This window comes from Rhineura floridana, chromosome 10 (assembly GCF_030035675.1).
Source record: "Rhineura floridana isolate rRhiFlo1 chromosome 10, rRhiFlo1.hap2, whole genome shotgun sequence".
Classification (NCBI taxonomy): domain Eukaryota; kingdom Metazoa; phylum Chordata; class Lepidosauria; order Squamata; family Rhineuridae; genus Rhineura; species Rhineura floridana.
The window spans coordinates 31,923,137-31,947,448 of NC_084489.1; the positions used below are offsets into that span (position 1 = coordinate 31,923,137).

Here is a 24,312-nt window from a genome sequence, read left to right on the forward strand (position 1 = left end):
TAGCCAAGGCAGCAGGAATTAATCCAGCAATTCTTTCTCCTTGCACAGACTCACTGAAGCCAACAGGGAGGGCAGTAGTGGCCAATTCAGAAGTGCAGCCTCTTCATGTTAATCACAGCCATTCCCCCTCCCCATTTTTTTTGCTGGGGGGTTGAGAATGAGACCCTTGTTAATGTCTAAGAACCAGTAAGCATGAAAGAGAAGAGTGTTAGCCCTAAGAAGAGTCTTCCCAGTGGCTGACTCACCACCTTTCACTATTATTGGTTCTGATCAGCAGGAAAGAACAAGGAAGCATGTTAGAAGACTCTTCTCAGTGGGTAATACACACCTCTTTCGTGCTGATTTTTTGCTGCCAAAAAAGTAAAGGGTCTAAGACCCCCTGAGACCCGGCATGACTACGGAGGGTGCATGGGGAGACAGGGAAAGAGGAGAGGGTTAAGAAGAGTGAGTGAAGGTGGGGTGGCATTTCCTCTCAAAGAAGGAGTCAAAGGAAGAACAGCTGAGACAGGAAGGCTGTGTGTAGAATATAAAGGGAATTGCTTGTAAAGCGGTTCTTTATCCCTCAAATGTGCTTTTTGGAGATTGTGAGAAAGTGGGGGGGGGGAGAGAGAGCCTCACAGAGGGTGGGGGAAAGACAGAAAGAGCAAAAGGATAAGAAAGTGGGTAAAAAGTAAGGCATCCTGTATTTTACAAGGGGAAGAAACCTGTTTTTTTAGATCAGCTGTGAGAAGGAGTTCTCTGACTTGCAGTGTTGTCTGTAAAATACTCCTCGTCTTTTTAACCCTTTGTCTCCTCCCACCATCCACTTTCTCACAAACAATCTGCAAAAAGCCCTTGAGGGATAAAAAAATGCTTTACAAGCAATGCACCCTGTATTTTGCAAGCAGCCTTCCTTCTTTCAGCTTCCCCTTCTCTGAGAGAAAATGCCACTTTGCTTCACTCTTAGCCCTATGCTCCACTCACCCCCCAGGGTGGCTCTCTTCACCCACCCTCCACTTTGGTTGCTGAGTCTGTGTGGAACTGTTTGAAAGCCCTTCATTTTAGTAAGATTCTGATGCAAACCCCTGCTTAAATCGGGTCTGGCTGTCCCTTTTCTTCTCTATAAACTTCCCTCTTAACTCCTGCTCATTTTCTCCCTCCTCATGTTTCTCTCCTCCCCACAACAACAGACAGTGGGAGCCAATTAGCGTGCAAGGAGATTCATACTGACTGCTGATTGGCTGTAGTGACCCCTGACCTTGCTGGATTCTCCCCATCTCTCCTAAGGCAGAGGAAAGGGCATAGCTTTTAAAAGCAAGCACACTCTGTGCTTGAAAGTTGTGGCAGCTTGATTGGCTGCAGAGACAGAGGGATGCCCAGCGGGTAGGGGGTAGCCTGCAAAAAAAGTAATGGGGCTTCATCCCAGAGTGTCCCCCCTCCAATACACACCTACTTAAAAGGAAAGCACAAGGGATTTTTGGCAGGTGAGCAGCCCCCCCACCTGTCAATTTGGCCCATAAGGCAGATCCATATAAGGATCTGGCCCATGGAGCCAAAGAAGTTCCCCACCCCGACTTAGGTGAAGGGGCAATAGAGGTAGGAAGCCCGTAATGCCAAATATGGTGAAGGGAATGCAATAGATGCCAGAAGGACATGTAGGAAGTTGAATTAGGGTAAAGAAGAATGTTAGAATGAAGATACACATGGCTGTAAGGGAGAGTGTGTATCTCTGTGAAAACTGGAGAAAGAGAAAGTGGAGCATTAATATTACCTGTTACAAAGCAGGAGAAGTGAAGGGAGTTGCAGTGAATCAGGAGGTCATCCTTTACAAGTGGAACTCAAGGTTTCTTAGGCCACTCCTTATTCTTAGGCTCTTGTTATCCAGAAACAACCAGTGTAGGCAGAGCCCTCATAGGTTTCTTTGACCTTGCATGGAACAATGGTGATGGGAGAGACAAACGCTATATGCTTCTTCTGGAGCCTTAACTAATTTGCGTATAAAAATAACAAAGACAGAAGGGAGGTAGGAAACAATGCAGAGCAGAGGTGGTAGGAAGGGGAAGCCAAGCTGTCTAAGACTGGGACAAACTACTCTAGAGAAAATACCATGAAGACTGAACTCTTATTTTTTTAAAGCTGATAACTGTCATCTTGAGGAAGGGTGGGGAGGAGACTCCAGAATGCTGGGGGATTTAAGTATGCTTGCTGGGATTTAATTTTCCTGCCAGTGTGCAAAGGTATGTGGTGGATCTGAAGAAGGTTCTCTGTGCATATGTCCAGTGGAAAATTCTAAGTCTTAAGTAATGGTGGCTGTTAATACGTTGACAGTGCCCCAAAGAAGAAGCTTCCTCTGTCAGAGCGCTAATTAGGTCAAATTAGGATGTGCCTCAAATAACCTAATTAGGTTAGAGGTCAGGCAGAGCAGAAGGCACTTGCATTTTCCAGAGGTCTTGCGCGGCAACACATAACTGGCAAGAGTTCCTCATTGTGTTTATTGTAGGTAGAGATCAGAAAGTACATGCTGCAGCTTTCTTGCCTCATATGCCCAAGCTTTTGCGTTGTATACTTCCCTGGGTAAACTGGGGAGTTTCAGAGTGAAGTAAACTATGGGCAGTGGTGCTAGTAACATTTTGATTTGACTGCAATTTTTGATCTTGCTGTTTTCATCACAATATAGAACTTGTACTAAGGCTGCATTTGGACATGGGATTTATTGCATTCTCCTTGGGAGGGTTATGCCTCAGTAGACTTAGTGCAAGAGCCTCCACTAGGTAGGGGCACACTTAAAATGAGAGTGAGACTGAAATCCTTAGTCACACTATTTTCACAGACAAAAGAAGGCCCCTGGCACTTTATGTGTAGGTCTGTGATTTTTTTAAAGAGAGGTTTATCTTTAGAAAATGCAAGTGCTAATGCTGCAAGTTAGAAGAGGAAACTGGAGGGGAAGAGGGACTTCTTAAGAACATCTGCTTTGCATGCAGGAGGTCTCAGGATCAATCCCTGACATCTCCAGGTTGGGCTGGGAATGTCCCCTGTCTGTCTAGAGAGCTCCTGCAGGCAGCATAGACAACACTCAATGGTCTGACTCAGTATAAGGCAGCTTGGTATGACGAAATTATCAGTAACAAGTAGCACCATTCTTAGATATAAAAGGATGTTTGTTAGTCATACTAGGCTTCTGATACACAAGGGGGCACAAACACAGAGAAGCCTCCTGGGCAAGCTTACAGGACCTCCTGAGAAACCAGTAACTGCATAGATGCATTGATTCTTCACTCCAGATTCCATGGTTCCTTGAGTTGCAGTCATCAGGGAATGTCATCCCACTACGTCACTTCCAAATAAGGTAATATTGCTGTGGTCAAACCTATACTCCTATCATTTCCCAAAATTATAGTGATGATGGGCAAGGAAGAATAGTATAATTTCAGGCCCCTACAGCAGTACTTGAGGACAGACCTTGTTCAGTGCAATCCTAACCATGTCAGAAGTACGTTCTATTGAATTCACTCCAGGTAAATGAGGTAAGGATTGCAACCTAAGTTGTTGGGTTTCCCCCCCCCCCCTGTTGAGAGGCTTAAACCCAATGGCAATAGCAACATGGCAGTGTGACATGCAGTTGTGATGACTGGAGAAAAAAACTTGTTCTTTTATGCTGAGTGATACATTGGCCTGGTTCAAATGTCACAGTAAACCAAGCTACAGTTTACTGGAATTGCAGAAAAATGCTGGCTCCTGGAGAGGAGCACACACCTGCTGTGCTCCCATCCAAGTACTAACCAGGCTCGACCCTGTTTAGCTTCTGAGATCGGACAAGACTGAGTGTGTTCAAAGATCATTTCTATACTGTCAAACTAGAGAGGTGTACTTGAAAGTGACTGGCTGAGCGAACCACAAGGAGGAGTCAACGTGTCCTCTTCTGAGTGTGGAGCAAGTGGCAGCTTTGCATTTTTGTAGCTGCTGCCTGCTGTTGATGACTGTTCCGCCTTGTTTTTGTAAGATTGAAGGGAGAGAACTATGATTTGTAGCCATGATTTGTCTTATGGTTATACATTGGCTGATTTTTGCCATTTTACTATACTGTACTCTCTCTCTTTTTAATATGCTATTCCCTGCTTTGGGGGGACTTCGCCTTTGTAGTAGTAGTAAGCCATTTATCATGAAGCATCTGCCTATGTGGTGAAGTCTGTAGTACTTTTGCAACTGGTTGGAGTTTTTAGTATACAAAAAAATGTTCAGTCCTTTCCTACCAAAAAAAAATGTTGTCTTTTAAATGTGGAATTTCCTCTGTCTCTCCTCAGAGGCTCCAAAAGAACTTTCATTTACCGTATCTGGTCTTTTTAAAGTGAGCGTTCTAAATGAAAACTGGCATATTTCCATCAATCTCCCCTGACAATGCTTGTTATTTCATGTTGACAACTTATGTTTTCACACCTCACCTCCAGATTAGTGCACTAAGCTGAAAGCTGAATTGTGAGCCTCTCTGGCTATTCAACATGTTTGTTCTGTCAATTTGCAACTGCCAGGACCATGATGATGAAGTGAATAAGGTGGTTTCTTCAGTCAATTTCTCAATCTGTTTCTTTGAACAAATCTCCATGAAGTTATTGCCGTGGACTCCATTGTTGTCCAAGGTCATTCCTGCATTTTAAATATGCCAAAGTACTGCAACAAGATCATCATAATAATGTATGAATGTATATGGGTGAGATGGAAAAGCAACACATGTTTGGTCAGCATATGGTTGTGATGAAGAAGTCACATTTACAGCTCAGCCCAGATATGCACAACTCACATTCTCACTGCGTGGATTGAACTTTTGGACTGAAATTAAGTTTGTTTTTGTTTCTTTGAAACTCCTGCCAGTCTGTTAGGTAAGCCTCGATGGTGGGAGGGGAATCAGGGAATGGTGAAAGAAACGAGTCATTGAGGAAGTAAGTGTATGCGTATGTGCTTGCATGCAATGTTCCATGTGGCAGGTGGTGTTTTCCTCTCTCTCCCTGCACCAGGAAGAAATTTTTGCTTTGCCATTGTGATGTTTTCCAGCATGTGTTTGGGGAGTAACGACAATGTAATTGGTTCTACTATACTTCTCCTGCTAGTATTGGATAAATCTTCGATTCATAAATAATTGCATGCAGTAGTATCCAATTCACTCACATGATTGTGCACAAAGTAGTTCAAGTTCTCACCCACATTATAAGTCATTGTTGTTGTTATGTGCCTTCAAGTCGATTACGACTTATGGCAACCCTATGAATCGGTGACCTCCAATAGCATCTGTTATAAACCACTCTGTTCAGATCTTGTAAGTTCAGGTCTGTAGCTAATTTTGTGGAATCCATCGATCTCTTGTTTGTTCTTCTTTTTCTACTCCCTTCTGTTTTTTCCAGCATTATTGTCTTTTCTAGTGAATCATGTCTTCTCATTATGTGTCCAAAGTATGATAACCTCAGTTTCATCATTTTAGTTTCTAATGATAGTTCTGGTTTAATTTGTTCTAACACCCCATTATTTGTCTTTTTCGAAGTCCATGATATCCGCAACGCTCTCCTCCAACACCACATTTCAAATGAGTTGATTTTTCTCTTACCCACTTTTTTCACTGTCCAACTTTCACATCCATACATAGAGATCGGGAATACCATGGTCTGAATGATCGTATTCAGTGATACATCTCTGCATCTGAGGACTTTTTCTAGTTCTCTCATAGCTGCCCTCCCCATTCCTAGCCTTCTTCTAATTTCTTGACTGTTGTCTCCATTTTGGTTAATGACTGTGCCAACATATCGATAATCCTTGACAAGTTCAATGTCCTCATTGTCAGCTTTAAAGTTACATAACTCTTCTGTTGTCATTACTTTAGTCTTCTTGACATTCAGCTGTAGTCCTGCTTTTGTGCTTTCCTCTTTAACGTTCAACAACATTCTTTTCAATCATTACTAGTTTCTGCTAGTAGTATGGTATCGTCTGCATAGAATCATAAAATAGTAGAGTTAGAAGGGGTCTATAAGCAGAGCTTGGAAAAGTTCCTTTTTTGAACTATAACTCCCATCAGCCCAATCCAGTGGCCATGCCGGCTGGGGCTGATGGGAGCTGTAGTTCAAAAAAGTAACTTTTCCAAGCTCTGTCTATAAGGCCATCGAGTCCAATGCAGAAATCCAAATTAAAGCATACCCAACAGGTGGCTGTCTAGCTGCCTCTTGAATGCCTCGGGTTGAAGAGCCCACCACCTCCCTAGGTAATTGGTTCCACTGTTGTACTGCTCTGTTAGGATGTTTTTCCTGATGTTCAGTCAAAATCTGGCATCCTGCAACTTGAGCCCATTATTCTGTGTCCTGCACTCTGGGACAATTGAGAAAAGATCCTGGCCCTCCTCTGTGTGGCAAGTATGTAAAAAAATGCTTTCATATCTCTCCTCAAGGCTAAACATGCCCAGTTCTTTCATTCTGTCTTCATAGGGCTTTGTTTCCAGTTTCCTGATCATCCTTGTTGCCCTCCTCTGAACCTGTTCCAGTTTGTCTTCATCCTTCTTAAAGTGCAGTGTGCAGAACTGGACGCAGTACTCAAGATGAGGCCTAACCAGTGCTGAATAGAGGGGAACTAATACTTCATGCGATCTGGGAATTATACTTCTGTTAATGCAGCCTAAAATAGCATTTACCTTTTTTTAACAGCCACATTGCATTTGCTCATATTCAGTTTGTGATCAACAACAATTCCAAGATCCTTCTTGCATGTAGCATTGCTAAGCCAAGCATCCCCCATCTTATAACTGTGCCTTTGTTTTCTTTTTCCTAGGTTTAGAACTTTGCACTTATCCCTGTTAAATTTCATTCTGTTGTTTTCAACCCAATTCTCCAGCCTATCAAGATCCCTTTGAATTTTGTTTCTGTCTTTCGGGGTATTAGCTATCCCTCCCAATTTTGTATCATCTGCAAATTTGATAAGCATTTCCTGCACCTCCTCATCTAAATTATTAATAAAAATGTTGAAGAGTATTGGGCCCAGGACCAGGCCTTGCAGTATTCCACTCATTACTTCCCCCCAGTTTGAGAAGGAACCATTGATAAGCACTCTGTTTATGTTTAATATGTTTACGTTTAATTAAATTTTTATACCGCCCCATAGCTGAAGCTCTCTGGGCGGTTTACAACATAAAAATCAATAGCCAATATACAATAAACAGTTCATATTTGGTACAATTAAAAGAAAAAATACATCACATTTTAAATAAACATAACAATAAATCTCAACAAAGTACATAACATAATAAAAGAATAAACAAAACAAACCGAATATAACAGTTATAAAAATGTCTAAAGATACTCTCCAGTGTCCCATTGTGCTTCTTCTCACCTAACCCCATCTTCTATAACATTGCTTCCATTGTCTTATTTCTCCAAGACGACGCCAAGTGCACACTTAGTATTGCACGTGACACGATGCTGAGGCGCTGCCTCAGGCAGCTTTTCCCCTTCATATACCTGGAGCAGAAGATAAACAATGAAGGCAGAGTAGGTAAATGGCAACAGCTACAGCAGCACACAGAGTCCTTCCAAACACACATTCCTCTGAGTACAATTCTGTAGCTAACTGTGGATCCACCTGATACTTGTTCCATCCAGCCCACATTTAGTTAGCTTGCTAGTCAGAATACCATGGGGCACTATGGCAAAAGCTTTGCTGAAGTTGAGATATATCCACAGCATTCCCACAGTCTACCAGAGAGGTTACCCGATCAAAACAATGAGATAAGATTTGATCTGGCAGGATTTGTTCTTGCTCAATCCATGTTGGCTTTTAGTAATCATTGCATTGTTTTCAAGGCGCTTACAGACTGACTGCTCTATAATCTGCTCCATAATTTTCCCAGGGATTGATGTCATGCTGACCAGAGCTTGGAAAAGTTACTTTTTTGAACTACAACTCCCATCAGCCCAATCCAGTGGCCATGCTGGCTGGGGCTGATGGGAGTTGTAGTTCAAAAAAGTAACTTTTCCAAGCTTTGATGCTGACTGGTCTGTAGTTGCCAGGTTCCTCCTTTTTGCCCTTTTTGAAGACAGGGATAACATTAGCCCTCATCCAGTCATCTGGCACTTTATTCATCCTCCACGATTTCACAAAGATAATAGTGGTTCTGAGAGTTCTTCAGCCAGTTCCTTCAATACTCTAGGATGCAGTTCATCAGGCTCTGGAGATTTGAACTCGTACAAAGTAATCAGGCATTCCTTGACTATTTGGCTATCAATCTCAAGCGCCAGTCCTGACCCTTCAACTTCATGTTTCCCAGAAGAGTCATAGATCCTCTTTTGGGAGAAGACTGAGCCAAAGTAGGAATTGAGCACTTCTGCTTTTTCTTTGTCATCTATTATCATTTTGCCATCCTCATTGAGTAGCTGCACCACCATTTATTTTCTCTGTATTTTACTATGGATGTACCCAAAGAAAGTGTTTTTGTTGCTGCTTCCCAGCTTTAGCCTTCCTGACACCATCCTTGCTATTCCGTGATCCTGTTTGTACTCTTCGTTTGTGGCCTGGCCTTCCTTCCACTTCCTTTATGTGTCTTTTTTTTTTTTCAGGTCATCTCTAAGCTTTTTGTGAAGCCACATTGGCTTCTTTTGTTGTCTTCCCCCTTTGTTTCCTTGTTGGCCATTCTGCCTTTAGAATTTCCTCTTTTAGAAACTCCCACCCATCTTGGACTCCTTTTCTCATTAGGATCATTTGCCATGGAACCTTACTTACCATTGTGCTGGATTTATTAATATTGGCTTTCCTGAAGTCCAGGGTTCACGTATGGCTACAGTCAGCTTTTGTTCCCTTTAAAATCAAGAACTCAAGTATAGCGTGGTCACTTCCCCCAGAGTTTCCATAACGGCCACTTCATCCACCAATCAAGTCAAGAATAGCTGATCTTCTGGTTGTTTCCTCCCAGGGCCAGTTCTAAAGGGAGGCCAGGTGTGGCCCCAGCTGAGGGCCCCTGGGGCTACAGGTGCCCTTGAGGGGCTCCTCCACTCCCCTTCTGTGATCTGCAGCAGGATTGCTGCTGTGGATCGCAGGGCAGGAGCTTCAACCTGCCCGCCATTCCCTCGACCCATCTACCTGTCTCCTGCCTTTTAGCATTGCCCTTAATGAAGATGGCAGCCAATGTTTCCCTAAGGTGCTGAACCTCTTGCCGCTATCTTGGTTGATGGCAGAGATGTGCATGCGTGGGGGGGAGGTGTGTGCGCGCACTTGCACATGCACACACGCTGGGGCCCAGGGCAAGCTGTAGGAGAAAGTTATATCTGACACAATCCTGGAATTTCTTGGAGGGGCTGTGTTTGGCAGAATTTGTCTCCTAAGAGATATTGGGGTAATTGAAGTCCCCCATTACTGCTACTTCATGCCTTCTAGAAACATTGGCAATTTGCTTCTCAAAAGTTTCATACTCATCTTTTCTTTGATTGGGTGGTCGGTAGTAGACTCCAATTACCATGTTCTTTTTGTTCCTTGCCCAATTAATTTTAATCCAGATACTCTTGGCGGAGCTACCAAGCTCATCCTCCTGTATTTCTGTGCATGGATATATGTTTTTAACATATTGCACAGCTCCACCTCCCTTTCTATTCATTGTGTTCTTTTTGAACAAGTTATATCCTTCAATTGCTATATTCCAGTCATGGGAGTCATCCCACCAAGTTTTGGTTATACCTATGAAGTCATATTTATCCTCCTGTATTAAGAGTTCAAGTTTGTCCTGTTTGTTCCCCATACTCTGGGCATTAGTATACAGACATCTAAAGACCCTATGATTTATGGCCTGGCTTCCTTCCTATATTTTTATGAAGATTATTACTGGGCCCCATTAGAGCTGTTCTTTCAGTTCCCCTTACCGTGCACAAGCCTTCATCAGTCATTACAGCCAAATTTACCTCTTCCTCCTCCTTAGGATTCAGTTTAAAGCTCTCTTGATGTTCTTCATGCTGTGGCCAAACACATTCTGCCCAGTCCTTGTGAGATGCAACCCATCATTTGCCAGCAGTCCATCTTCTAGGAAGCATAGCCCGTGGTCTCAGATTCCAAATCTCTTGCGTTGGCATCACCTTCATAGCCAGTCATTCACATGTAGTGTTTTTCTTTCCCTTTCTACTCCTCTTCTAAGCACCAGAAGAATGGATGTCAAAACTATTTGGGCCCCAAAGTCCTTGAGTTTCCTTCCCAGAGCTTCAAAGTCTGACATGATTTCTTTGTATTCTGCTTGGCAATATCATTCGTTCCCACATGGATGAGAAGAAAGTGATACCTGTCAGTGGTAACCCTTCTGTCACACCTGTAATCCATCCTCCAGGGAGACAGCATACCTGGCAAGTCCATGGGTTTTCTTGGCATACTTGGGTTTCAATCACATGCAGTAGGGAGTCTCCCACCACTACTACTCTTCTCTTCTTCTTGTCATGGGGCATGGTTTCATTGCCTCTGTTTGACTGAGCATGAGCTTCTTGCTCGTTGTCACATGGGGTCTCCTGTAATTCTTCACCTGCAGGCTGTCCTCCAGTCTTATCCTCAAGTGCCTGAATGTGGTTCTATAGTTCTACCGGTGAAGAATGTCTTCTAGCTCTTCTACTCCTGACTGTCACCCTTTCCCACAGAGTTTCCTCCACTTCATTGTTCCTCTCCACAACTGTCTCCTCTTCTGCTTCAATATGTTGTTGTTCTTCCACCTCCTGTGCTTCTCTTTGCTGTTGTTGTTCTAGTGTTCTGTCTAAGTACTCTTTGTCTTCTCTTCTACTCTTCAATGTGTCTACCCACCGTTCCAGGTCTCTCAGTTTTTCTTCCAACCGCGTCACCAGGTTGCACGTATATACTATGCTGTTCTCAGGCAAGAAAACAAACATTACACATAGCTTGCAGGCCACCACCACTGGAGTATCTACTGCCTTTTGTTTCTTTCTTTCTACTTGTATTGGAATGGTCTGTGCTTTGTCCTGTCCTCCTTCAGGGTAAGTAGGAGAGTCCCATTGGTTTGTGGTGCACTGTGCAAGAAAAAAATATATGTTAGGGACCTTCCCCTTGACCTACCCCGCTGAACTCCTCTGCCAAACTCCTGTTAGTTCTCCCGGTTTGCTCTCTCTCTGAGAGCTGGCTCGCTTGTATATCCCCTGGACCAGCTGACACAGCTTCCTCTGCTCTGCTCTGCTCTGCTCTGCTCTGCTCTGCTGTGCTCAGTTAGGATTCAGGAAACAGAATCAATATTGCTGGGTTTGGAGGATGCCAGAAGGTAGAGTCTGTTAAGAAGAGAAGCCTGAGTTCAAAATGCCTGTCTTCAGTCTCCCAGCATTCTCTAGACACAAACTCAAAACTACAAGCCTCTGCTGGGCTCCAGGAAGGGGGGGGTGCTCTCCTGAAGAGTTTCAATGACAAAAGGGTCTTCCTGGCCCATTCACCATTGCTGGGCAACTGATGAGCCCATAATCTTACCTGGCCAATCTATTTGGTTAACAAAGGAGAGACTCGTCTGACCAGCAGAGTGAGTTTCTGTCCCCAAGGCATAGGATTCCAAATCAGAGGTTGTAAGGGGACCCACAGGAATCATCCATCCCAACCCCCATGCTCATAACACTACCCCCTTCCCTGAAAAGGTCTGTCCCAGACCTGCAGACAAACAACAGAATAACAGCTTTCCCTACAAAGAAATAACAGGTACAGGTTAGTCAGACATTGAAATATACATCATTAAAAGCATAGTCATATTACAGTCTCATTTCCACACAAGTACAAAAACAGTACATTCCCTTACAGCACTTACTTACCCATACGTACCCTAGTGCCATCGGTTTTAGCTTTGATGTAGGCTTCAAATTAAATTGTTTGTGTTCTCATGTGCATCACTTTAACATTGGGAGTTGTGTGATTGGCAACCTTGCATTTATTTTTTACCCCACAGCAAAATCATATTGGAGCTGAACTACTATCAAAGGGCATTTCCCACATCTGTAAATAGAATGAGCAATTATTTCTCATGAGGTTTTCAATTATGATATTTTCCAGATGAAAAAACATTATTGGGACCAAATCTGAAATGACATTGGGAGATCATTGACTGGACTCCCATGGATTTTTAGAGAAATAAAAGCAAATCATATTGGGGTCACAGTCCTGTGCATCTTTAACACTTTCCCCCTCTGCTATTTTTAGAGTATATGTGCCCTGTGGACACTAGGTTGCTTTTCTTTGTGAGACAAATAGTAGCTGAAGAATGGTGGTGAGATAAGTGATTAATCTCACTGATGTTTTCCCATAGCTGCTTTTTGCTTCACAGGAAAAAAACATACAGTTATTCATAAGACATCTGTGTTTTTTCCTCAGTGGGGAGATATATTAACTTTGTAATTTTTTTTAATAACTTTCCTTACTTTATTGTTTTTTTGGGTGGTAAATGAAAATGTATGGTGTTTCATCAATAAATATAAATAAAATATTTTATAAACTTATTTTGACATTTGTTGTGTTATATACTTCTGTAATTTAGCTAGAAGACTAGTCCATATGGCAAGGAAGCCATATTTTGGCTGGAGAAGTAGCTTTATTATTGGCATTTTTGTCCTTTTTACTGTGGCTTAAATATGAGTATGAAAGATTGAGGTCTGCTTCAGATGAAAAACATCCTTGATCAACAGGAAGGATGTTACACAAATGCCTTCTGCTTCCTACATTTCAGCTTCTTTAATGTGTGAACTCCCACTGTGGACATTGTCAAAAAAGTGCAAAACTAGAATGTACAAAGCATTATATTATTTTTCAGGTATCTTTCCAGTTACGAGTGCACCATTTAATCAGTCTGCACTAACTGGTCTACTATAAATTCTAAGGTACACCCCAAAATATAACTAGAATTACAGCAGCGTTCTCCAGACCAGGTTCCTTGAAAATCATTGAAATGTATGCAATTATTCCCAACTAAAAATATTATAGATTTTATTTTCTGTCAGTAAGTCTGTTTTTAATAGTGTAATCGTGATATCAACTAAAGAATCCATGTCAGACTTCTCAGATATCAAACAGTATTCATTACTTTGCAGCTAAGATAACCTAATGATAGTATTGCCTGCTCAAAATAGCACTTCATTCACTTATGTGCACTTTACAAATAATTGGCATGATCTATTCCTTCTTATATGTGCAGCTCTGCTTAGGTGGGGATTGTGTTGTTCCTTGTATTAGGGAACAAAGCTAGACACATTTGAAGGCAGACAACAAATGTTTTCTTTAGTTTTAATATAAGAGATCTCAATCACAATTCTTCTCATATTTCTGCTGTTCCACTCACTGCAGCTGGTTACATCCACTCCTTGTTTCCTCAGCTCAGCTTTTACAGGAGCCTTACTGTCACAGAGATAGGGCATCCTTGAGTCCTCCTGCCTTCTTCTCCAACTGTTCCTTGGCAGGGCTCCATCTATCTGGCTCCAGTAATTCCATTTCATTACTTCCAGCTTGCTTAAGCCTCCAAGAGATGGACCCGGAATCCTAGTTCTTTCCTAGGTTCCTAGCACACAGAATAATCATCAGAGAAAGTAGCCTGGATATGTGTTTCTTGGGAGTTGCAAGGCTGCTGGATCCCTCTAAGGGGGTCATGGATGGACCTACCGCTCAGGATATAATGGCCAGGTACACTGTTGTGGATCCAATACAATGAGCTCCTGACTGGATAAGAGTATTGAAGCAGTTTCCCATTCTATAAATACATGTTTCTCCCCAAATGTAGAAACAATAAAGAGTCTGTGGATTTGTAAAGAATAACTTATTTTATTGTGACATATGATATCATGGACCCCACTTCATCAAATGCATAGCATTACCTATGTGGAAAAATACAGACACACACACAAATGTAGACACTAGAACCAAAAGGTCAGGAAATGCAAGAGTAGAGTAGGTCTTCAAAATATCTATGCAAAGACTAAATGAATACAAGATCAGAGTAGTGCCCACTGACAACAGTAATAATAAGTAATAACACAAACTTTCTAGCTTTGTTATGCTAATTTTAACACCAGCAGTAGGGGAGAAATCCATAGCTTGTGGCCTAGAACTTAGCAGAAAAAAATGTATGAGCTACAAATCAAGGATGGAATCTGCAGCCGCTGATCTGCTTTGTGCCCACCCACCCCTGCCACCACAGAGGAGGAGGAGGCAAGAGAGTACCCCCCCCAGGTGGAACAATAGAGTGGAGGCCTCAGCAACAGCATCCCCAAGCAGAGCTAGACTGTAGAGGAGGAAAAGGAAGAGGAGGCATGACACCATGGAGCAAGTGACACTGCAGTTTGGGATGGGTGAAAAATCCGCTTAATTCTCACTGCAAGGGGTTGCAATTAAGTGGATTTCTTGCCCATCCCTGAAGCTTGTCACTTGTCCTGTAGAATGGCATGCCTCCTCTTCCTCTTCCTTTTTCTCCTCTATGGTCTGGCTCTGCCAGGAAGGCCATCTGCTGTATTGCTTGGGAAGGTACCTTAGAAGGTGATTGCTGTGCAACTTCAGGTGCTCTTGGATGCAACTATTTATCTAGACCGAATCCAATCTGGGTTTAGGCCTGGTTTTGGATTTCTGTCACCCTGATGAATGACATCTATTGAGAGAAGGGATGGTGGATGGGCAGTGCAACTTTGTTGCTTCTCCTTGATTTCTCAGTGGATTTCGATACTATTGAGCATAGTATCCTGCTGAACAGGCTGTGTGGGTTGGGAATATAAGTCATAGTGATATGGTGGTTCCATTCCTGCCAGCAGGGTTGGGTTCATAGGGTAGCATTTGGAGGATTGGTGTTTTTCACCCATAACACTTGTTCTGTGTGATACCACGGGATTCAAACTCGTCTTCCATGGTGTTCAATATCTATATAAAGCCATAGGGTGAAGTCATCAGGAGTTTTGAAGTTAAGTGCCATCAACATGCTGATTGTTCTGCAGCTGAATAACATATATCATGTGGTGACTTGGAGGAGGACTTTCTTGGTAGTGGTGCCCCATCTTAGAAACATTGTTCCCTTCCAGGTATGGTTAGCACCAACTTTAGTAAGCTTTTGGTGCCAACTGAAGATACATCTTCTTGCCCATGCTTTTGTTGCTTAGATTGGTACGTGATTTGTACTTGCATACTGCTCAGACTCATTGTGTTATCTGCCCTGTAGCTGTTTTATTATCTGTGAATGCGTTTTATTCCCTGTCCTGGGATTGTTCACTTGATGAAGGGTGAGTTAGAAATCTGTTTAATACATATGTACATACATACTGATGAGTAACAGTCTCGCCTTGTCAATCTATTTGTTCACTTCATGAGGTAGGTACTGAAGTTTTAAGAATGCCTGATGTAAACTGTACTGGATCTGGAACAAATGCAGTTGTATTTTAGGGCTTGGTCACAAACATTGGATCATTGGAGTATTCTGGGTCATAGCTGGAAACATGTAGTGGTCAGCAGGTTTCCAAACAGAGTTTTTTTTAAAAAAATTACATAATTGAGGTTTGGGCTGAATGTAGCTACTCCACTCTGAGATGTCCCCACCCTCAGAGACATGGAACCTGATGGATTCGTGAATGTTCTGGGGGATTTTTCAGCCAACATGGCTGGTGCTCCTGTTGGGTTCTTGTCTCACTGTGGAATGGTGAGATATACAGAGCCTTTGACATGATCACTTTTAAGTACTCTTGATGTCGCTGGGCAGTACTTGGTACGCTAGTGAGCTGCATGTGTTGAAATGGGAGAGTCAGCAGCTAGAGCACAGGTAGAACAAAGTGAAAGCCAGAAAAAAAAATTGAGTAGAACCTCTTTCCAAAATGTCTGAGAATCTGACCAAACCATGGGTAAGGTTGCACCACTGCATCTATCATGAGGTGGTGGTGAAGACAGCTTACTTCTGTGCCACCATTGTGTCTGCAAGTAGCCGTCCGGCAGATCTCTTCTGAATGGCAGATGGGCTATTGTTACCTGATCAAGGGTGTTGCTCTGCCACCAACAGCAGCATGCTGTAGCAACTTTGTGAGACACTTTGGGGACAAAAGCACTCAGATTTGGACAGAGTTGGATGCCACAGTTAGATGAAGTTCCATGAAGGCATCCAGAGCACTGTCTGTTCCATCTGTACTGGATCAGTTCCTCAGGATGTAGAGAAGATTCTTGAAGAAATGCAGCCAACCACCTGCCCCCTTTACCCCTGTTCATCTTGGTTTCTTAGAGCTAGGCATTGGGAGTCAACTAGCTGGGTTCAGGGAGTGATTAATGCTTTCCTGGAGAAGGGGGAAGTACTATCTGCCTTGAAGGAGATGGTGATATGTCCCCTCTTAAGAGGACCGCCCTGGACCCGGATGTGTTGAAGAATTATCATCAGTGGCAAATATCCCCTTTTTGGGCAAGGTGCTCAAGAGGGTGGTGGTGGGCCAGCTTCAGGCTTGCTTGGAGGAAACTGATTACTTGTATGTATTCTAGTATGGCTTCAGTCCCAGCCATGGCACTGAAACTGCCTTTGTCACCCTGGGTGATGACATTTATTGGGAGGGCAATGGGGGCAGTGTGACCCTGCTCATTTTCCTTGACTACACTGTACTTCAGTGGTTCTGCTCCAAAGCTGTTTCCAGAAAGTAGTTATGGGAGACCACTGATTGGCACCATGGGAGCTGTTCTGTGGTGTTCTGCATGGTTCCGTCTTGTCCCCCATGCTATTTAACATCTACGTGAACCTACTAGCAGATGTCATTAGGAGATTTGGAGCAAGATGTCATTAATATGCAGATCAAACAAAGAGGAAGGTCCTCAGTATATGAACAAAATGGAAAGGGAAAAAAACCCAGGAACCAATTAGGCAGGAATAAACTGCTGTTACTGAGACCTTAACACAGGGAAGTAAAAGAAGCTGATAAACTACCAAATAAACATCCACAACATGTTCAACAACACATTTCTTTCTTCAGGAAATCTCTTGAGACTAGATTCTGTTGCTAATCTGCATCTACCATACAGACATGAGAGGATACCTTCAATAGTTATATCCTGTTTCACACAATCCAGGGAATGAAATTTACACAAGAAAAAGAATTTCAATACAGATGGTCTCAGGACATTTCCTGAAGAAAGAAATGTGTCAGATAAGAATTTGAGGCAATAGAAGATTAAGAAAACTGCACAGAAAAAGAAAAGTCTGTACAGTCTCCGTTTTCCATCCGAAGAAGCACAAACGGGATTCAATCAAGGAGATCTTGTTAACAACTGGAATATTTGAAGCACTTTATTCATGTGTAATTGACAGCTATTTAATAACTGGAGTGATTGAAGTACCTCATTTATGGATGTTTAATTGGAAGCTTATTGGTTGGCCTTACTTGTTGAACATTTTATGGATGTTTATTTGGTAGCTTATCAACTTGTTTCACTTGCCCATGTAAATGTTCAAAAACAGCACTGTATAGTCTCATACACTGTATAGGAAAACTCAAAGTGGAAAAGAGAACAATTACTAAAAAAGGCTGATTAACACAAAATTGACTTCTTTATATGCAACAGTGTGATTAATGCTCCTTTTTTCTCTTTTGTTGTTTGTTATGTATTATTTTATACTGTTCTGATATTTGTATGGAAAAGAAGAAATAAAATGTAGAAAAGCACTATATTCCTGTTTTTTTCCTTTCTGTTTTATCAATATGCAGATGACAGCCAGCTCTATCTCTCTGTTCCCTTTGAATTGGGAAAGGCAGTGATGAGTTCGATGTGGGCCAAAAAATTGAAGCTGAATCCTAAAAATAAATAAATAAAAGTGTTATGTGTCCCAAGTTTTCAAATCAGGGAGGTGAGCAGATGGCCTGTTCTGGATGGCAATGCACTACCTGGGAAAGCAGGACCATAGCTTGGGGATGTTCTTGGATTAAACATTGTCACCAGGGCCGGTGCTATCATTAGGCCAACTAGGCAGCCGCCTCAGGCACAGACCTCAGAGGGGGCGTAGTACTGATCTTTGAGGGGCACAGTTTTATACAGATTAGTTTTTTTAACCCTTGGAAAAAATGCAACTAAAATAAATTTAGCAGTTTCAAGTTTTGTGCTTTTCATTTTTTCTACATCTGCTTTTGAAAATTGAAGTTAGCCATTTGGGGTGTGTGTGCAAGTAGTTAGCCTTGCCTAGGGTACGAAATAGCCTGGTACCGGCACTGATTGTCACTGGAGGCTCAGGTGGCCTCAGTGGCTAGGGGTGCCTTTTCCCAGTTCCGGCTGGTTCAGCAGCTATGCCCCTTTTGAACAGAAATGATTTAGCCTCTGTACTCCGTACTCTGGTAACTTCCAGACTGGATTATTGCAATGCGTTCTACATGGGGCTGCCCTTGAAGAGGCTATGGAAACTTCAACTGGTCCAAAATGCAGTGACTAAATTCCTGGCTGGGGTTCCTCTCAGATCATGTATAACTGTTGACCCCCAGCTCCCCCTGATAGACCAGGGGGAGGTGTCAAAGGAGGACGAGGCTTTCGCGGGCGTTGAGGGAGCAGGAGATGCTGACAGCCTGCAAGTTCCCACAGACAGACCTCCCGTTGATGATGATCCCGTCTGTCTGCAAGCACTCCAACAGAGCCGTTGGGAAGTGACCTGACGCGTGTGCCAATTCCACCCCCCCAGGACTTCCTCCTGGCACTTCAAATGCTTCCCCGCCAACCTGCTCCCTGCCCCTGAGGTTGGCGCCTAGCGAGCCTGTGCTGTCAGATGTAAAGCCAGTGGGTTGTCCCCCCTCACCCTGCGCCAGTGGAACAGTCAGAAGGTGATACTTCAGAGGAGTCAGAGATTATGAGCGAAGACCTTTCCTATTTAAGGTGGCGCCCCCCTGATTGGGGTGCTGAGTCAACTTACTCCACATGCTGCAGAGCATGCCTAGGTAGTTCAGGTACAGTCAGTAGTGAGTTGGCATAGACAGGTCTATGAAGCACACTGCTTTTGATGTAACCGTTACTCTAATAAAACAAGAATTAATTCCAGCCTCGCCTCTGTCTTGTGTCTTGCACTCTAGGCAGGACAATAACCCTTGTTTTAAAACAGCTCTGTTGGTTGCCAGTTGATTTCTGGGTCCAGGTGCTCATGTTAGTGTTTAACGCTGTAATCAGCTTAGGTTCCAAATATCTGGAAGGCCACCTCCTCCTTTTCAGACCCTCTTGGGTGTTAAGATCAGCAGAGGGGGCCCTCTTGGTAGCTGTACCATCCCCAGAAATATGGGGCGGGTGATGGCCTGGGAGAGGGCATCTGCCTGGCAAAGTTGTGAAGCTCTCTCTTCACAGAGGTGTGTCTGGCATCTTCAGCACACAGTGTTCACTGAATCTTAAAGCCATGCCTTTTTACCCTGGGCTTTGACTCTTGAGATGCATATTTTTAGGTTCCATCATTTTCTTGTGATTGTAATTTGTTTTAATATTGTATCTTAAATTGTTGTATCTTAGGGTGAAGTTAATAAATCATCATCATCATCTAATTGCATGGACTGATCCAGGCTCAGGTTGAAGATAGGCTGGAAGTTGAAGTCTTGGTCATTCCTTCCTGTTGGTCTGATTAGGAAGCTGTCATCAATGTGTCATATGCAGAGTAAAGGATTTGGGGGACAGGAGCTGAAGAAACATGGCTCTGCCATAAATAGGCTGGCATATTGTGGTACCCATAAAGGCACCCATAACGTGCCATTGAATTCAAGGTACAAGCTGTCCCTCATTCTGTAATGATTGCAGATGAGAACGTTGGTGGCCATATGTACAATGGTATCATCAGATATATAACATTTGTGGTTGCTTGCAATGTATATGTATGTACGTGTGTGTGTGTAGACTGTCAATGGACTATAGTTTCCTCACTGAGTGAGTGGTGGTGCAGGAAACAATGTGTTATCCAAGACTGCCTACTTCATGCATATTTTGGATAGCAGATAGACGATATCTGGTTGAGGGGCCTGTAATGTGCCCTCCATAAGTGTGTACAGCATATGTGTAGCATTTTCTATGTCTTTTTTTTCTCTGTTCCCACTTTACATAATCCATCTTATTAAACAGGCATCATGAAACCTTAATCAGTTTGTGTTTAAGGTGCCAAAAGATTCTTTTGTTTTTGCTGCAGCATACTAACATAGGTACTCTTGAATGTAAATGGATAAACTGGCACACTATGATGATGATGATAGCAATAGTTAATTGTTATTACATAATGTAAGGGCTGATTGAGAGCCAGTGTGGTGTAATGGTTAACGTGTTGGACTACAACCTGGGAGACCAGGATTCGAACCCCCACATAGCCATGAGGCTCACTGGGTGACCTTGGGCCAGTCACTGCCATAAGTCGGAAATGATTTGAAGGCAGTACATTTACATTTTAAGGGCTGATTTGTGAAATAAGAAATGGCTAGAATATCTTTCTCTGTAGCCTATAGAACATCTTTTTGCAGAGTATAATGTGGCAATCATCTTTGGAAGCACTACTATTTCTCCCTTTCAACCATTTCATCCCTTGCTGGCAATCTTTTCCTCCAAGGACTGTTGTACTTAAAGTGGTTTTGCTTATAGTGCACATCTATGATGCTGCATTTATAAACTCCCTCATGTTGCTTAGATGCTTACTTGCCCAGAGTGTTTTTCAGTGAACTGTTTTGCAGTGACTTCTTGTTTGTAAACCTGAGTCTCTTAGATGCAAAGAACTACATTAAGGTAGTTTTACTGTTGAGATTTATACTCACAAGTCAAGAAGTTCAAAGTGATAGTTTTCCTGACAACCAAATTGTGTCTCCCCTTTCTCATACTTAACATGGTTTTATTACTATGCTTGTGTAGAGACTTGTATATGCTGAACATTGACACGAAACTGTTTCCTTTCTTGGTGCAATTCTGACAACAGATTTGGAGTTTTGTTTCAATGTGGATAATATTGTTCAATAATACACTGTGTTAAGGCTCTTTGTATATTCAGAGGGCAGGAAGTCATTTCACCTGTCTGAATTTTAATTAATTTAATGAATGCATTTGCTTTACTTAATAGTGACATCAAGGCCCCTAGGCTTAAGTCATTTTTCCAGCAAGCTTTGCAGCTTGACTGTATAATGTATCTCTAACTGCTATTTGTGCGCAAGCAGAGGAATGTTGTTCACATTTTGCTTCTGTGGGACTTAGAAACTGTCAAACATTTTGTATCAGTTACAAAGAGTTTGGAGCTAGTGCCATGTGGAGATAATAGTAAAAGCAAAAACCTCCAACTCATTTCTGTTTTTCTGCAATAACATTTATTTATTTTGATCCGTAGTCCACATCATCTCATGGACTTTGGACTATATGGACTATATTCCATATAGAAGCTCATGAAATCCACCCCTTTAAACTGGAAACCATGAACACTGTGAACATGTTGGAGTAGAAAGGAGAGAAAAGATTGGGAACAAAGGAAAGCCAGGAAAGAAAATTGAGTAGAACCTTCCGAAATAACAGCCACCAATGCCAGTCTGTCTGCCCGTCTGCTGAAGGGACCACATAATTCCACTATTCCTTTCTTATCCAACTGGAATGTGAGCCCACCTGCTATTTCACTAAGGTGCCCAAGCCCTCTCTCCTTTTATAGTTGCAAACTATTCATCTAGCATCATGGTCCTCCTATAATTCCTTTTCCCCAGCCACAGGGAAGAATCATTCAGCTTCTTCTCTGCAAAGGAGGTATATACAGAAAAACATGAGAAATTAAGTACTGCAGTCATCCTATGAGGAATGAAGTACTGCAATCATCCCCACATGTCTCTAAATTGGCCACTTTTTGCCTATGGATGCCACATGTAGACTACTACCAACAATAACAGTTTAATTCTTTCCCCCTATCTCTTACAGTAAAGACAGAAATATGTCCTCATTTTTAACAAGTGTTTTGATGTTTACAGGCAGTATATCCAATGTGGTACTCTCCAGATGTTGTGGGTAACAACTACCACCATACATGACAATTGGTCATTCTGGCTGGGGCTGATGAAGGTTGTAATTTACAATAATCGGAGGGCATCATGTTAGCTGCCCCTGATTTACAGCATACAGAGAAAATAAGGATCTCAATTCAGCTCTGTTCTAATAAAATTTGTGTAGACTGCTGTACAGGTCTGAAGTATTAAAAATGTACTGAGCTGTCAGACTCTAAAAAGTAACTGAAAAATGCCAAAATATAAAAAGGGTGCTTTTAATTCAGGCTCAGATATTTCATAAATAACCAAATGGAATTTGAAAATAGCTACAGAAATGAACCCTTGGGCAAAGCATATGTAGCAGAAATTATAGCCAAAATCAATGGGTTTTGTTGTTGTTGAAAAGAAAGTTCCAAGTCCCTGTGAAGAGTGAGTGATTGAAAAATTACTTCTCTTTACCCAAAATGGTGGAGATGCCAGCACAGTGCAATAATGTAGCTTACATTGTATGCCTGAGAGTCTTGCATGTCAAGTAGCTGCCATGTACATTAGCATTTTTGGTTTAAAGGAGATGTGTGGTGGTAAAGTGAAGCTGTCTGCCTTTTAAGAAGCTCAGATTGAACCTTGGCACTTATTTTAAAAACAATATCTGCATGAATTTTCCAGAAGGTAATTTAGTGTGATTCTTAGTAGATGAAAGTGTTACTTTACAACAGCTTCAACCAGGAATTAGCTTTCTATGTGGCAGAGTTCAAGAGTTTGTGATTTTGATAGATTTGCCACTGAATGCTTTCTGCCTAAATAGAAGAGACTGTGATGGTGTCTTCTCCAGATTTAGTGTTAGCAAATATTCTTTATAGTATTGTTCTTTTATGCCTAGCATAGAGCTATTGAATGAAATCTTGAGTATAACCTAATGACACATATTAACTAAAATTGCCATGAGTAGCCATTGGCAATGTGCTGAGTAAGCTCAGGAAATATAAATAGGCATTCTTCAATATGTGTCTGACATATCAGAACTTGCTGTAATATAACTCAATTGGACAATATTCATACTGACCATAGAACAAAACACCCAAATGTAGAGAAGACTAGATTATTTTGAATTGGAATTTGTGGGGAAAAATAATCTTTAATCCTGGTACTAATGGCCCAAGAACTCTTATAATTAACAAATAAATTGCATCTTCTTTTCTAAGGAAATGGTTAATATTTATCCTCCTTTTATTTTAATGTTAAAAGTGAAATATTTTAAGCTGCTGATTTAGGAAAGTGCATAAATATGTAAATATGTATATAAATATGGAGACAAAATCAATGGACTAACAGCAGCAAGAATTCTGCACACTATATAGATTTATTTATTATTTATTTATTATTTAATTTGTATCCCGCCCTTCCTCCCAGCAGGAGCCCAGATGGGCTTCTGGGTCAAGGAACAGCAGCAGTGGCTGGTGAACACTGGGCCTGGTGGGGCTGCTTCATAGTGAAAAAGGTCGCAAAGCTGTGGCCAAGTTGTTCTGGTTTTGTCCACATCCTTCTCCTTTGTAAAGACACCGTGGATACATAACCATTGCAGTTGTACAAATACTTAGCACCTAACTAAACTGAAAAATGTTTTATCTTGGTTCTGAAGGGGTCCCTGCTGTCACAGTTTGCCGGGAGAAATGTTGTGTGGCCTCCTCCTGTTCTAATTCTTTGTCCTCCTCCTTTGTGAAGAAATAGTGCACACTTGTATAAATATTTAGCACCTCAATGCCTTGCCATTCAGAAGGGGTCCCTGTTGTCACAATTTTACAAACAAGATACGCAGTTTGTCCAGTGGTGCTCACTCACACAAAAAAGCAGATCAATTTTTTTAAAAAGTCAGTTTGCTTATTTTTTCTCTTTCACTGATCTGCCTTTTTGTGAGAGTGAGCACCAAGATTGCTCAAGGAAGTGGACTTCCGGGAAGGGTGACTTAGCCTGTGCCTGCTTTTGAGACGGGCTCCTGCCTCAAAAGAAGCTTATTCAGATATATCAGTCAGTTTTTTCTTTTTTTTTTGACTGATTAAACTTCTCCCGGGTAGGGAGAAACGAAGAGATTAACCTCAAAGCCTATTTTTGTTGGGACGACCAGATCTCATTAATTTTTGGGACGAGGTCCAGCCGACGAAGGTGGGACGGATTTTCAACAGCAAGCTCTATCTGTTAAAGCGAACGTTCATCTTATCTTCTAAGAGAGAACGCATTAACAGGCAAGCACCCTTCTTTCTATATTTTTCTTTTACTTGACTTAAATTGTTGCTGTTTAAAAGAGATTTGCCAGATTGATCGGTTTTTGACATCTCACTGGGGAGCCGTAACTTCTCTCTGCTACGCACTAATTAATAGCTTATCTCTGTTTTTGTTGCAAAAAGCTGTCCTGGATTTG

At 42.1% G+C, this 24,312-nt stretch overlaps 1 protein-coding gene and 1 pseudogene across 4 annotated transcripts in view; both read left to right on the forward strand.

Annotated features, from left to right (window-relative positions):
• ZNF385D (zinc finger protein 385D) overlaps positions 1 to 24,312 on the forward strand; it is a 708,505-nt gene that overhangs the window by 117,617 nt on the left and 566,576 nt on the right. The gene's annotated exons all lie outside the window — the stretch shown is intronic.
• On the forward strand, positions 3,800 to 4,005 carry LOC133365700 (small nucleolar RNA U3; annotated as a pseudogene).